This window comes from Mustela nigripes, chromosome 5 (genome assembly GCF_022355385.1).
Source record: "Mustela nigripes isolate SB6536 chromosome 5, MUSNIG.SB6536, whole genome shotgun sequence".
In the NCBI taxonomy this organism is placed as follows: domain Eukaryota; kingdom Metazoa; phylum Chordata; class Mammalia; order Carnivora; family Mustelidae; genus Mustela; species Mustela nigripes.
The window spans coordinates 5,729,893-5,746,655 of NC_081561.1; the positions used below are offsets into that span (position 1 = coordinate 5,729,893).

General features: G+C 40.8%; 1 protein-coding gene across 12 annotated transcripts in view; it reads left to right on the top strand.

Annotated features, from left to right (window-relative positions):
* The window catches only part of FARS2 (phenylalanyl-tRNA synthetase 2, mitochondrial), a 524,473-nt gene that overhangs the window by 228,081 nt on the left and 279,629 nt on the right, over positions 1-16,763 (top strand). The window lies entirely within an intron of this gene.

Below are 16,763 nucleotides of genomic sequence, written 5' to 3' on the forward strand. Positions count from 1 at the left end.
TTTTTAAAGAACCCTTCTAAATCTTCCTATTTGTGTGTTTCAACCCCGTTAACTCTGCCTGGATGGATACACCTCTGATTCTCAATCCACTTTCATTTCAGTGTAAGCATGCCTCCGAAAGAATCCTTCAGTCTTTTATATTTGTTGAGAAGTTCTTGACAAGCACGAGGAAACATCCCTCCCTCATTTTTTTTTCTCTTACATTGGAAGTTTTATAGTGTAAGCATCATTGGCATTTTTTATTTTTTCAGTTTTTAAAGTAAATGTCTTTATAAAGACCTCTTTATAGATATATAGATATATCTATCTATCTATCTATTTATTTATTTATTTTTGAAAAAATACTGACTCCTGTCCAGCGCTTCCTCAGGTCTATTTTTCCATTGTAGTAGAATCAATCCTATCCTTAATTTAACCATATGTCATTAACCCTGTGGTACGTAACTCTTAGCAGGGTTTGTCTGCCCTTTTCTTTCTATCCCCTGCACACTACAAAAAGCTCTTTTCTTTCTTTCTTTTTTTTTTAAAGTATTTTATTTCCTTTTGTTTTCTTTCTTTCTTCCTTCCTTCCTTCCTTTCTTTTTTTTTTTAATTTTTTATTTTTTATAAACATATATTTTTATCCCCAGGGGTACAGGTCTGTGAATCACCAGGTTTACACACTTCACAGCACTCACCAAAGCATATACCCTCCCCAATGTCCATAATCCCACCCCCTTCTCCCAAACCCCCTCCCCCCAGCAACCCTCAGCCTTCCTTTCTTTTTTTAAGAGAGCCAGAGAGAGCTCATGCTCATGAGGGGGTGGGGGCTGAGGGAGAGGGAGAGAGAGAATCTCAAGCAAACTCCCCACTGAGCATGGACCCCCAATGTGGAACTGTTTCATGACCTTGAGATCATGACCTGAACCAAAATCAAGATGCTTAACTGACTGAGCCACCCGGGCACCCCCAGGAAGCTAATTCTTATGCACATCTCCTATGTAGTTCTTTCCTTTCAAAAATAATGTGTCACGTGTTGTCCCCAAATGTTCCTTCTCTATTTGCCTCTCCAACTCACAAGTGCCATTTCTTCTTCCTTTCGTCCCTTTTCCCTCTCCCATTTTCTCCCTTTAATTTCTTCTTGTCCTTAAAAATTTAACATCAGCCCTCATTTAACTTCTCATTTGCAAAGTCTTCACAGATCCTGTGTCTGATCCTTTATTTCCATTTCTGTCTCCACCCCCGTCCAAGATGGGGCCTCTCTTTGTATTTCTAAAACACCCTGTGTACCTCTCCCCAGTGCCGTTGCCATACTCCCATGCTTTCTGAGTTTCTTTTCTATATCCTCCACTAGATTTTGAGCTCCTTAAAGGCAAGAGCTACCTTAGTCAACTTTGTACCTTCAGGCTACCTCTGAAAACATAATCAGCAAATGTCTGGGGGAAGAAAGTGAGGTAGTGTGCTGTATTCCTTTTCAGAGGTTTTATTTCACTTCCGGATCACCCCAGAGGATGTGAGCCTTCGTAACAGCCCTGAGGGCAGCCACCCATCCTGAGAGCTCTTCAGGCCTGCTGGCAACACAACTCTGCTCTTAGTCAGTTCTCAAATCTGGGAGTTTGATACAAATGCAGGTCCTCCGAGATTCCAGTTGAGGCTGTGTGTGCAGTGGCCAGGATCTGTAGTCTGAAGTAGTATCCATGGTGGGATTCTGGTGCTGGGAGTTGTGAGCCACCTTCTGAGAAGCACTGGGCCCAGGAAGGGCTCACACCAGCTCACGTCTAGGTTCCCTGGCCACGAGGATGTGGACACGTCAGCCTTGTGCTGCAGTGGCTTCTCTCCCAAGGACATGTAACCTTCTTGGCAGAAATAGAAATGGTAAGAGGCACATGTTCCTCAGTTCATGCAATAGACATGTCCCTGAAAAGTTGAATACAGATGAAAGTTTTATAAAAGGAAAACAGGATACCAGTAATGAATTATTTTATAAGTTAAATAGTCACTCCCTAATTTATTAGTTGATAAGATATATGTTATTAAGAATTAGTTTGTTTAAATTAAATGAGATGTTTCTGTGTGTGGCTTAAGTTTTTTGACTATATGAATTTAACAATGATTCTTTCCCCCAGGTGGTTACCTTTTATTAACTAATCCTTAAATGGATACTTTAAGATTGGTGTAAAAAATTTTACTGCAGTAGAGGAACTAGTTTTGAACTAGTTCCTGCAGTAGAGGAACTAGTTTTGAAGCTTCAGAAGCCCTAAGTTAGGGGCCCTTCCATTTCTGAGAAGTTCTGTAATCATCGCACAAGTCGTTTCTCATTATAATACTTGAGAGTCCTTGAAATCACCCCTACCCGCTTGTGAGCTAATAATATTTATCCAAGAGGGCTTTATTTATTTATTTATTTATTTATTTATTTAAGAGATTTTATTTATTTATTTGACACAGAGAGAGAGACCCCAAGCAGGCAGAGGCAGGCAGAGGGGGAGTAGGAAGCAGGCTCCCTGCTGAGCAGAGAGCCCAATGCAGGGCTTGATCCCAGGACCCTGGGATCATGACCTGAGCCAAAGGCAAAGGCCCAACCCACTGAGCCACCCAGGCACACTTATTTTATTTTTTTTATTTTTTAAAGATTTTATTTGTTTATTTGACAGAGATCACAAGTAGGCAGAGAGGCAGGCAGAGAGAGAAAGGGAAGCAGGTTCCCTGCTGAGCAGAGAGCCCATGCAGGGCTCAATCCCAGGACCCTGACTGAGATCATGACCTGAGCCAAAGGCAGAGGCTTAACCCACTGAGCCACCCAGAAACCCCCCAAGAGGACTTTTTAGATGCTGAACATACAGTACATCTGAGATGGTAATCAACTATTCTTTGATGATCTGTTTTGTCAGCCTTCTTTGTTAGATCCACTTCCTTCACCAGTCCATCAGAACAGAAGTTTCTGGTATCGACATTCTTATTCTCCCCCACCTGCTGCGTGCTGTAGTTGAGCAACCCAGTCTTTTCCAGTAGCTTCCAGTCTCGCCTCTGGTGGCATCTAGCACATCACTGGCCCACCTTTTTCATTTCCATCACCATCTAACCACCTCCTGGCCACCTTTTTCATTTTCAGATGATGAGAGTGAGGTCGGTAACCTGCTTTCATTTTGGAGGCTGTGAATCTTCACGTGGTGTTCTAGGCTCTTTCAATGAGATACCAGAAGGAAAAAAAAGTAACTTTACTGAATCGAAGATGGTATCATCAAGTAAATATCAGTTTCACCTTTTCTCCCTGCCTGTCTGCAGGAAGCACACGTCCCCAGATGACCCTAGAGTTCCTTTATAATGGTGGTGGCTTTTGGGGCACCTGGGTGGCTCAGTGGGTTAAGCCTCTGCCTTTGGCTCAGGTCATGATCTCAGGGTCCTGGGATCGAGCCCCGCAATGGGCTCTCTGCTCGGTGGGGAGCCTGCTTCCCCTCCTTCTCTCTCTGCCTGCCTCTCTGCCTACTTCTGATCTCTCTCTCTCTCTCTCTCTGTGTCAAATAAATACATAAAATCTCAAAAAAAAAATAGTAATAATGGTGGTGGCTTTTGAGGCCCAAATGGTCATGGGCAGTTCTGTTTTCAAGACTGTGTCTGGTTTTTGGAGTCTGATTCTTAGTGTGGAGTTGACATCTGTGCTTGTCGCGCTTACTGTCTGTGTCTCTCTCTGCACCCTCACGTCCTTGGTGGGTTTCATCTTAGCTCTGCGTCCAGAAGGCAGTGTCTTCATTTTCTAGATATCCCTGGTGCCTGGCACAGGGAAGGTCCTAGAAATATGGGCTGGTAATCCTGAAATATACATAGTTAGTCTGACCTTAGTTAATTCTATGAATTTAACTGTAAGAACTTGGTCAGTTTATTTGAGAAGCTGTGATTTCTCACAGGTTTGTGGTTAAAGAGCAGGGCCGTGGGGGTCAATCTCCTCAGTCCTCATCTTGCTCTGCCCTGGCTATGAGGAAAACTTAGACCCCTGAGAGCCTCTTTCTGCCTCAGTTTCCTTATTTGATAAACTCAGCATGGTAATGTTAATGGTTATCTCTTAGGATTCTTAAAAGGATTATGTGTGGAAAATAGAGTATTTGTAGGTACATAACTACATTCTGATAAAGGTTAGTTTGAAAATGATAATAATGTTAGTAGTAGTAGTATTCTTATTATTAGTATATTTCTTCAGACCTCTCATTTTCCTCATCAGTGAAATAAATGGGATTGCACTAAAAGGTTATTTCTAAGATTTCTTATGCCTTTATCTTTTTCTGATTTTAGATATACATCTGAATGGTTATAAGTGTTCATTGCCTTAAGAAAGTTATTGAAAGGGAGTAATAAGCCATGTTTCAAAACACTTGTTTCCGAAATATTGTGTTTTACTTCAGAATTCCCTTAAATAGAATTTAATTTAGAATAGAATTCCCTTAAATAGAATTAAACACTGATACAATGTTTTTCATCCATTTTCCTTATTGAGAGACTGAGGCCAGTGGTAAAATCCTACAGTCATCAAATATTAGGGCTGAAAGGGACCTGAGGGAGCATTTCGTCCATCCTCTGCAGAAAGTCTGTGATGTTCTCAACCCAAGATTTCTGGTCACGTGTTATACACATCAAGATAAACTCCTTTAAGATCTGTAACCCTTAGTGTCAGCAACATCAAAACCAGTGATTTCCTAAGTGGTATTTCTCATCCTGGAGTACATTGAAAAATAATATTTTTAAGCTCTGAAAGACTGTACATCTGTTTCCAAAGTTAGATTAATATTTCAGAGCGTGCCAATTAGATTTTTTTTTCCCCTGGCTGGTAATAGAAAAAAACCTTTTTTTAGCTATATAATGAAAGGAGAATTTGTGTGATGGTGAAGTAATATAGTATCTCATTATAATAACTGAATTCCTTTCATATTCTCATCAAGTATTTCATATTTAAAGAGAGAACTATTTAAGGATAATCCATAACATTATAGAAAGAAACTCATTTTCTAAAATATAGCTTGACCAGAAATCTTTGAGTCTGTATCGGAGGGGGCCATTTCATTCATGAAATGGAATGACGTTACTTTGTTTCCTATGTTTACAGAATAGATTATAGATTTCCTGCATAATTTGTAAACTATTTCACTTCCTAAGAATTAGAAAATTATCCACACTCTACAGAGGAATGATATGCCTGAGATGTTGCAGTCTGTTCCTGTTCTTAAACAGTGGATTGGAGAGAAATCCTGAGATAAGAATGAAAAGATCACTTCATTTGTCTTTGCAGGGTAATGTATGGAAGATGAGCTTGTGTAGTCCATCCCTGGTTCAGAATGATGACAGTGAAAGATCTCTATCTTCCAGCTACTGTATGACAGGAAGAATTTGAAAATATGTCTTCCTGACAATCTCACTTTGCTGCATTCTGGTCATTTCATGTCTGATAGGACTCTTGCCCTTGAGAAGGGCCAGAGAGCCATGTGAATCCCTTACTCCAATGTCTTGACAGAAACCTGTCTTTAGCATTGCTCGTTCCACTCTGATAATTTCTGGGGGACCCTCGGGGGCAGTGCCATGGTCACCCAGTACTCCCCTAGCAGCTGCACGGCTTTCCTACCTGGGCCATCCCCAACTGTGGGCCCATAGAAGCTCCTTGCTGTGCAGACCTCTGCTCTGTCGGAGCCCCCTCTGTCCACACCAGCTTCCAGCCCAGCCGCTCCTCCTCATTTCTCTGATCCTCATGCACTCTTCAGACCCCTCCTCTGCTTTGTGTCCCTCCTGGCATCAGCTGACGAGGTTCAGAGGAGGGGGTGAGGAGTAGCTAATCCTGCCGCTGGATACTTTCTTGTCCTTCTCCCTGGACAGCTGCTCAGGGCTGAGAAAACCCCTCTTCCCCACTACAGCGTGTCAGAATCCAGCAGCTCACTGTTAATTGCCTCCGTAGCAACTCACAGACCATCTGCCGGCTCTGGAATTTGGGCATGTGGAGTTTTCTGGACACTGGCCCTGGTGTCCCTTCCTGGAGCTGGGCTTCTGTCAGTGACACTGACTCAGTTCAAGGGTAAACTGATGATGTCCCATTAAAAATTTAAGATGATGAAAAAATATGTGATCTTTGCTTTCTAAGAGGATGAGGCTTGGGTGTGGTGGTGGAAATACCTAAGATAAACAGAGCTTTCATAATTTTGATTTTTCTTTAAAGGCCTTAGATTCCCTGATCAACAGCTTTTTTTGAGTCTAGTCTCCTCAGAATTGGAGTCTACCCGGTACTCTTCACTATAGCCTCACGGTTAATTTTGGGGGTTTAGGATCGGACAGCTTGGATTTGAGGTCGAGTTTTGTTACTTGTCAGTTGTGTGACCTCACACAAGGCACCTATTCCCTGTATCTCGTTCTCCTCAACTCGGAAATGGGAATAATATTGCTACTGACCCTGAGGAGTTCAAATGTTAATAATTGACGTTACAGGGAGAACACTTACAACAGTTGCCGCCACAGAGAAACAGTTCAATGAATAGTAGATTTTAATATATTATTATTTACTGTTATTATTACCAATACCTTTCCAACAGGAGTGAACTTTGAATAAAGAAGCAGGATCTCTGCAGAATGCTGTCCAATTTCAGCTCTCGGCTCAACTTATTTGTAGTTGAGGATGAAACTGTTTTCCATTCTCATCCGTATAATTTTTAGTTTATTATGATAACTAATAAGTAAATCTAGGCTCAAGGGTGGATTTGTTCTTTACAGTGTTATGGAGGATGGTTCTGGGTTTATTCAAACTAACCTCAGAAACAAAGTTGGAAACTAACTAGTGTTGTGAATGTTAAAAATTCCCCCCCGAAAAAACGAGGCTTTTTCACGTGACTTACCTAGAAAACAGAGCAGTTAATTAAGATCCTGCTGATACCCTGCTTTTTTCTGTTCTTGTCCTGGAAGAATGTAAGCAGAAAGTAAGGTATCCCATTTTTTTTTCCTTTTAATGTTTGCTCACGATGCAAAGTTGAGCACTGTGAATTTTTCTGGACCTTTTTCACCCTGCTGTAAGTAGGCTTGGGTGGCTTTGAGTCAGCTTGGCGTAAGTCTACTCCATTTGTAACAGCCAGCCTATTCTTATCTGTTTCCTCTTCCTCCTCCCTTGCACCTTTCTTCCTGCTCCTTCTTATCAGTAAATGCCTTCTAAGTCAGAGTGTAAGAATACTTGTTAGCAATAAGTGAACCCTAGTGACAGGCTTTCGGACACTAAGAGACTGACCTAGAAGCAGCAGTAGAGGGCGCTCGGCCCCTCACTTCATAATAATGGAGCCTGCACCAAGCATCTTTCACTGGAGGAGCTAAAAATGAATTGCACATATTAATTAAGTCTTGCGGAGACCTTGTTCAGTGATCCAGTGCTAAGTGCCTAAAATAAGTAGATCTTATTTTAATCTTGGGGAAACTGGGTATTAGAGGGAATTTCCTAAGATTTCGAAGGAAGAGTCAGAATCTCACTAATGATCTGGAATCTTTCTCTTGCTTTTCCCTACGGTGCCCAGTGTCCCAAATGTTCCATCATTTAGAAAGAGCCAAAGGGAAAACCCAGGAGTTTTAATTTTCTCTTGAGTATTGCTTTAATGCAAGATATATGAGATGCATGCATTAAATAAATCAGTTATCCACAACGCTGTACCACCAGGGATTTCAAAATTAATCCTTTTCGTAAGATAGTCATTCCAGTGGCTCTTTGCTTTTGGCCAGCAAAGACCCTTAAAACATGGAAAACGAAAACTAAATAGCATTCCTGGAATCCATGCAGGCAGATTGTATTCCGTGTGATCTTGTTCGCTCTTATTATGTGGTGATTAGAGCAGGGCTTCAATCAGCTGGAGGATTCCCCAAGGCAAGGTCTCGTCCCACCAGTGCACATGGCATGCCCCGTCTGACACCAGGGCGACTTGAGAATTGAGCCCAGGGAAGCTGCAGTGTGGTGCAGCAGATGAGCACCAGTGGTTGCCATGGAGATCACTAATACTGCTGAAACTCAAAGAAAGGGCACTTGCCGCAGCTCAGGAGCCTGCCTGAAAATGAATGAGAAACAGGCGGAATTTAGAATAGGCGCTCAGCTAGTTGTCCCACACGGAGTTTTAATTTCCTTTGCTTTCCTTTTCCTTTTTCAAAGCATAGATTGAAAGCAAGGCCGTGTTCTAATGCATGCCCAGGCCCCTCCGACCTCATCACAGCCTGGCATAGCCTTGGAAGAGATGTATGTTAATGATGGTGCATGACAAATAGGATTGGGGGTGGGGGCCTTGGCGAGGCACGTGCTGGCCCTTCTGGAGCCTGCGTGCTGCTTGTCACTGGGGTTTAGTAGGCACCTTGGGATTTGTCTGCAGCATATGCGCTGCTGTTAATGATTGAAAAATTACCACAACAATTAGTCACGGATCGCTAACGGCAGGGCCCCCGAATGTGATGGACAATGTGATTAAATCCATGTATGTGACAATTAACTCTCCTGCAGGTTTATCCACCAAGGAGAGTGCCCTGGGGGTGAGAGCAGAGGGGAATGGGAAGAGGAAAAAAAGGGGTAACAAAAAGGAGCTGGAGAGAGTAATGCTGCAGAATGGATCTGATACAGCTGGCACTATTGGTTTTAATCTGATCCTGAATTAATCACGGGTTGATTAATCCCAGTTTTATTGCACCTTTCTATTGCCCATTTATTTATATCTCCCTTAATTTATGGAGGCATCACTGATTAAATTCTGACCATTCCATGTTTTTTAAATTTTAAAATCGGGTCTCTCTACTTAATGTGATGTTCTAGGTGATCCAAAGTGCAATTATCTCGTAAAAGCTAAGCAGGCACCAGACATCGCATGTCATGAATCCCCTTATGTATCACAGCTGAGTAACCCAGAATAAATATTTGTTTGCTCAATATTCTGCCTAAGCAAAAAAAAGAAGCCCTGTGATGTCAATCTGCTTGTTTATTTGAGTAGAAGAAATAAGAACACACACACACACACAACTTTGTTAAAGAGGAGCACAAATACAGTATATGTCACATAACATTTTGTGCACAAGAAAAACAGTGTTAATATTTGGATGAGCTGTCTGCAAATACATATTCATAGCATAAGAGTGTATTTGTAGCCCATCGATATGTTGATATGTGGGATTATTTTAACCAGTATGTATTGTTCTTATTTTGAATGCATGTTACATGTTATTTTTGATGTTACTCATATTTTATACAAGACACTGCCTTTAAATAATGTCAAGGAGGCTGTAACACAAACCAGCATAAGCAAAGCTCCATGCTTTGTAAGTCATGAGCTTTGTATGCATGTGTGAGTTAAGAATGCCCCACTCCTAATTCATGAAAGGGCATCTGAAGCTTTAGAAAACATTGGAATACATATAAATATGTGGTTTTTCTTTTTTTCAGTTTTCCTTAGGTTCATTTCATTGCTCTTGTTTAAAGTGAATTTGGTAGAAGGCTCAGTTTTTTTAAAAAATATTCACATTAAAGTGAATTATCTTTGTTACTTGCATATTTGCCTGATCTACATGGGCATACAAAGACAGAAGATCTGTGATGTGGGCAGCAGTGTCTTTCAACATGGTAGTAAAAGCAGATAATCAGCACAAGCAAAGATCTTAGGGCATTGGTGACACAGCACAGATGTTGCCCTATTAGATACCCCAAGAGACCTGTGTCCCTAACTGCTAATATCACCATATTTTAGAACATTAACCAACCAAGAAACCCAGTCTTGCTGTGGATGATTTGGGAACTTCAAGATCCCCCCTTTTGCCAAATTTGTGCTTTCTCTGTCAACCCCCTGATACCCAGCCCTTCAGTTCTGCCAGAAATTTACATGAAGGTAGGAAAGCACTTCATTCATGCACCAGCCTTCATACCCACCAGACTTTAAGTAACTGCATATTTCTTGAGCCAGTAACTCCTGTATTTTCTAATGGCACTCGCCACTGTCTACCTGTGTAGCTTTAATGGTCAGGACCAGCCCTCAGAGTTTATTCATTTGTTAATTTAGCAATTCATATATTTACCGAACAAGTGACATATACCAGTCAATTCCAGGCATATTCCAGATACTTGCAGTGCAGATGAAGATAGAAGATGAGGGGACTCACAAACACATGCTTTATGCTGATAATGTTGTAATGATAAGATATATATGAAAAGAACCATATGCAAGGTAAAAATTGGCAATTGCCCACACAAGATGTGATTGTTTGCAGATGGGAGATGACTTTTCCTGGGATGTTAGAAAGCTTTGTGGTATTTGACTTGGTCTTTAAAGAGGTTCCCCAATGCACTCATAGCCAGTGGTCAAAAGGCTAGATTTCTTGAACAGTTTCTTAGAAGTATGGAAGGGATGTGTAGAATTGAAGAGGTATGTGCAAGAATGCATGTGTAGTAGTACTTAGGGCGTGACAAGGATGTGATTTGAGTGTATGATGTGGAAAGTGGAAGCTATTGCAGCCACATCATAGAGGCCCTTAAATGCTCAGCCAAGGAGTTGGTGATTCATTTTTATAGTTGGTGAATTGAGTCTTCATCAAAGAGGATGGGAGGACATTTCATGAAGCACATGGCTTTCAGACCAGGTCATTCTCCTAACTACATCCTGAAAGCTCCCAGCGAAGCTGCGGTAGAATGGCAGCTCCCATCCAAGGCCTTGGAGGCCCTGCATGTCTAACCCCTGCCCGTTGCTCTGTCTTCATCAGACACTTTTTGCCCCCTCTCTACTGTGGTCACACTGGTTTATGTTTTCTGAATAGGCTGACCTTGCTTTTGTCTGAGTCTCTGCTCCTTACTGATTTATTTTTTTTTAATCTGAAATACCCTCTTCCCCCGGGGCTTGCCATGGCTACTTCTTTCTCTTTATTCAGTCACAGCCTGGAGAGCTCCTCTTTCACTGTTTGCCTATTTCCTAGCCCGCTGTTCCCCTCTCTACATCCTAACACTAAGTGGCTCACCAGAGTGGACACTGGCAATCACCCCCCTGATTTTATCCTCTTCCCTGGTTTGGCTCACATGGCCATTCTGACCCTTGGTAATTTAGGGGAAGGTGCTCCTCTCCCTTCTCCAAGGGTAGACCCTGATTAGGCTTGTCTTATTCATTGCAGTTCTCTTCTGATCGGTGATGGATTTAGTTGTGGGCACATGAGTCAGGGCTGGACGAATGAAATCTGGGGGGCTTCTGGGAAACTGTTTTTGCTTCTGAGAAAGTGTCTTGGGAGGAGGTGGTCTGTTCATCCTCTGGAAGTTAGAAATCCGGTGGCTATATAGAGGTTAGAGGCGGCTGGTGGAAACCTATTGCTGATGCCGTTGAGGAAAATTCTATAAAGCACACGGTGAGAGCCTACGCCTTACTTCTGGTGGCGTAGTAGAGGCAGGCCTTGATGAGAAGAATATGACCCATCAAACAGAACTTGGCAACTGAGGGGTGGGATTTTCCTCCTGATATTCATACTCAGAGTTAATTGGGAGGAATAGGGGATGTAGGAGACAGAGCAGGTGCAGGGAAACAGGTAGGTGAAATTTAGAAATATAGAAGATTAAGTGTCCCTTGAAGCTCTCTCTAGCTGAGAGTTGAAAATCAGGAATGGAGATGGGCTATTTATAATCAGAAGAAAATACCTCTTTCTTTCTTTCTAGATAATTAGGCTTGGCAATTGACTCTTTTCTTTCCTAGTTAAAATGCTTAACTGAGAAACAGGGTCCATGTGTAACTCAACTTTATACGTCCAAACCCCTGGATGTGTGCTTATCATAATACTTTGCACATGATTCCTTGAGACAAAAACAAAACAAAACAAAAAAAAAAAACCCAAAACAAAAACAAGTGAAAGGTTTGACTGTGCTTTGTTCTAACAGGGCTAAGCAGAACTAGTCCTAAGATTCGTTTGATGGTCTTCTGGGATGCACAGGAACTGGTTTCTGAGCAGTCATAAGGCACAAGCAGACCTCCTTCAGACACTATCCCATTGCGCTCATTTCTTCTTAACACTTCCCAATTTCCTGAAAAGCCCTTTGTTGGACTCACAAAAATAATTCTCACTTCAGCATCTTCAAGACATGGGTTATGAACATCTTCAACAATTATGAACCTGGGTTCTGGATTCAGACTACTCAAGCTTGAATCCTGTCTTACTAGCTAGGTGACCTTGGGCTAACTCCTTAACCTCTTCAAGCCTTATTAAGTATTATAAATTAATTTTTGTTTGTGTGATATAAATTACATGTAATTATACATATTATATGCAAGTTACTCATAATTTATATATACACAAATCACATATATGTACACACATGCAAAATTTAACATATTTTGAGGATTAAATGAATTAATTCATATGTTTAGACAGTCTTGACCTACATAAAGCACTGTGTCATTATTGACCTGGCACGTGAAGGTACTCATGCCCTGTGTCTTAAAAGCCCACAGCTAATACAATCAATGGAGAAAAACTGAAAGCTTTCCCTCTATGATACAGTATAAGGTAAGGATGCCTACTTGTGCCACTTCTAGTCAACATACTTCTGATTGCTAGAGCAGTCAGACAAGAAAAAGAAATCAAAGATATCCAATTTGCGAAGGAAGAAGTAAAATTACCTCTATTTTGTAGGTGACATGATCATATATTTAGAAAACCCTAAAGAGTGCCTTGACGTGCCAGATTGATACTGACTGACATAGATAGCACTTAGGAGTAATCTTAACCAAAGATGTGAAAGACTTGTATCCTGAAAGTTATTTAAAGAATGATGAATAAAATTAAGGAAGACACATATAAATGGAAAGACATTCTTTGTTCATGGATTGATAGTTAGTATTCCTAAAATGTACAACCCAAAGTGAACTACAGATTCAATGCAATCCCTATCAAAATCCATTGGCATTCTCTCCAGAAATAGGAAAAAAAGTCCTCAAGTTTAAATGAACCACAAACACCCTAAATGGTCACAGCAATTTTGAGCAAGAAGAACAAAGCTGGAGGTATCACACTTCCTGATTCCAAACTTTATTATAATGCTACAGTAATTAAAACAATGTGATACTGGCATAAAGACAAACAAACAAAACAAACAAACAAACAAAAAAACAAAACAAAAAAAACAATGAAACAGAATAGAGAGCCCAGAAATAAATCCATGACAAGGGTCAAGAATGCAGTGTGGAAGGGATAGTCTCTAGTGGATATCCACATGCAGAAAATGAAGTTGGACCTTTATCTCACATGACATACAATCAATCCAAAATGGATCAAAGATTTAAACAAAGACTGGAAACTGTAAAATTATTAGAAGAAAACAGAGGGATAAAGCTCCTTCAGATTGTTCTGGAAAGTGACCTTTTTTGGTTATGATACCGAAAGCACAGGTAATGAAAGCAAAAGTAGACAGTTGGAGCTACATCGAAATGAAAAGCTTCTGTACAGCACAGGAAACAATGAAAAGGCAACCTATGGGTGGGAGGAAATGTTTGCAACCCACACTTCTGGTAAGTGATTAATATTCAAAGTATATAAGGAACTCCTACAACTCCATAACAACAAAAAAATGGATTAAAATAGGCAAAGGACTTGAATAGACATTTCTCAAAAAGACATACAGTGGCAACAAGTGTATGAAGAGTAGTCAACACTACTGATCATCAGGGGAATGCAAATCAAAACCACAAAGAGATCTCCCCCCATACGTATTAGAATGGCTAAAAGAAGAAAAGAAGAGAAGATAAAGTAAAGGTTGGTGAGAATGCAGAGAAGAGGGATCCCTCATGTCCAGCTTGTAGGAATGTAAGTTGGTGCCACTGTGGGAAACAGTATGAAAATTTAGAAAAATCAAACTACCATGGGATCTAGCATTTCCGATTCTGGGGGTGTATCCAGAGGAAATGAAATCAGTATCCTCATGTTCATTGCAGCGTTTTTCGCAGGAGCTGAAATATGGAAGCAGCCTAGGTGTAGACAGTGGTCAATGTGTTGGTAAAGGAAATGTGGAATATATAGTACAACGGAGTAGTATTCAGCCTTTCAAAAGAAAGAAATCCTGACATTTGGGGCAACTTGCTAAGTGAAGTAAGCCAGACACAGAAAGACAAATACTGCCTATCTTCATTTACATTTAGAATTCAAAATACTCAAACTCCTAGACATAGAGAATAGAACATTGCTTGCCAGGGGCTGAGGGGAGAGAGAAATGAGGAGATGTTGGTCAAGAGCACAAAGTTTCAGTTAGGCAAGATGAGTAATTTCAGGGGATCTAATATACAGTATGGTGGCTGTCGTTAACAATATATATTATATACTTGAAATTTGCTAAGGGGGTAAATCTTAAGTGTTCTCATCTTATACACACACACACACACACACACACACACTCTCACACAGGAAACAGTAACTATGTGAGAGGATGGATATGTTCATTAGCTTTGTTGTGATCATTTCACATATATATACATGTATCAGAACATCATATTATTATATACCTTACATATGTATCATTTTTGTTTGTCAATTATACAACATTAAGTGTGGGAGGAAAAAAGGAAAGAAAAATAAAAAGGAGACATGAAAAATAATATGTGTGGGACTCTAATTGCAAGAACACAGATTACTATGGTAGCAACAGAGGCTTCAGATAATTTCATGATCTTTTCTGTGACCAGATGCTCTTTAACCTGTCTGTCCATTGTAATTTTTTCCTATTGTATTTAAAATTCTAAAATGTGAGACAGAGAAATAATTTTCTAGCTGACAATAATTTATCTTTCACTTTTATGATTTTTTTTTAAGATTTTATTTGACAGAGAGATCACAAGCAGGCAGAGAGGCAGACAGAGAGAGAGGGGGAAGCAGGCTCCCCGCTGAGCAGAGAGCCCAATGTGGGACTCCATCCCAGGACCCTGAGATCAAGACCTGAACTGAAGGCAGCGGCTTAACCCACTGAGCCACCCAGGTGCCCCTCTTTTATGGTGCTTTTAAAGATTATTTTCTTGCTCTCTGATCTCAGTCTGTTTTGGAAAGAGGTGGGGAATATCACTTCCATTTCATGAGGAAAGAAGCCTAGGGATACCTTGGTTAAATGTTCTAGTTATAAGCAGCTGAAGCATGAGTAGAACCTGAGCCTTCTGTTTCCTAGCCCCTGACTGGGGTGCTCATCTGTTAATCCGTCTGTGTCACAAATGCCAAGTAGAATATCCAGGAGCCTAGATGAAAGTGTTCGGGCCTTCACAGTTCTCCCACATTGACTGAGGGCTCCCAACTTACTAATGGAAAACAAACACCATCACCACTGAATTGGCTGGTTTGGGTGGCACGTAAATTAGCTCACCTAGGATAGCTTTCCTACCTTTGCCCTACATTGCTGCTACTTCGGGCTGTCTCTTGACCTACTCTGAGCAGCTGTGAATGGCCAGGTGACTACAGCTTCATCTACTTTTGGGGGCCATGTGGCATGGCTTTCCCAGGATTGTCCCCGTTCTCAGCAGAGGAGAGGGTGCTCAGTCCCGTGGGTGAATAAGACAGAGTCCCAATGCTTATTCCAAGAGTAAATATTTTCATAAGCCTCCTGTCTTTTCTTGACTATAAAATATGCAAATATTATCAGTACCGTCCTATATTCATATTAATTTTAATATATAAAAGCACTTTTTATGTGTCATATAGTGAAACGTTGGCTTAAAAATTCCAGTGTGCTTAACATGTGACTCTACATTTCTTGGACACCCTTGGGGATGCCTCTTACCCAGAAGTCTGTGCTGCTGGCATGCGTTGGGCTCCTCTAGGCAGATATTTTCACATGTGACACCTTTGTCCAGGAGTTCTTATTGTAGTCCAGCATGTTGAAGTAGTTAGCATGTTGCCTATAAAATGCGATAGGCTTGTCTGCTCTTTTGCCTTGGCAAAGCTCTGATCTACCCATTCTGTTCAAAACATTCTGTTATCTTCTTTTTTGTTTTTAAATTTTTTTTTAATTTTTAAAGAAGATTTTATTTATTTGAGAGAGAGAGAGAATGAGAGAGAGAGAGCATGAGAAGAGAGAGGTCAGAGGGAGAAGCAGGGAGCCTGATGTGGAACTTGATCCCGGGACTCTAGGATCATGACCCAAGCTGAAGGCAGCCGCTTAACCATCTGAGCCACCCAGCAACCCCTAAAATTGTTTATCTTCTATCCTAGTGGGGGCCACCATCAGAGAGGCAACATGGCATAGGATGTTTTAGGAATCTGGACCAGGGATTGAGTTATTCTTTCTGCTGGTGTCATGAAGTATCATTCCCAGGCAGTCTCTTCTTGAAAACCCAGAACTAGAAGGTCTCCACATATTCATCTAGGTTTGTCTCCCCAGATCATAAAACCATTTCTAATATGCAGTTGTTTATCTTTTATATTTTATTCATCTTTCTGATTCCCAACTTTCCCTTTGCATAATATATCTATAAAAGTTATAGCATCTTGGAACAAATGCTGTTACAGCTCACATCTCTGCATAATAAAACAATTTCCACAGCCCTGTGCGATGACCCAGTTTAGGTGGTATTGTATTTATAAAACTCCAGGATCATTTTAAGAAGAACATTCTGATTTGAACTAATAGTCTTGACCACCTTACAACTTAATTTCAAAGGTTAATTAACAGCTTTAAGGCAGTTATGCTTAAACCTACACTGCCACACCCAAGTATACGGTCTCAGGCAGACATCAGCTAGCCATCTTTTATTTTATTATCTTATTTTATTATTTTATTTTATCTTTAGTTTAATTTTTTTTTTGAGAGA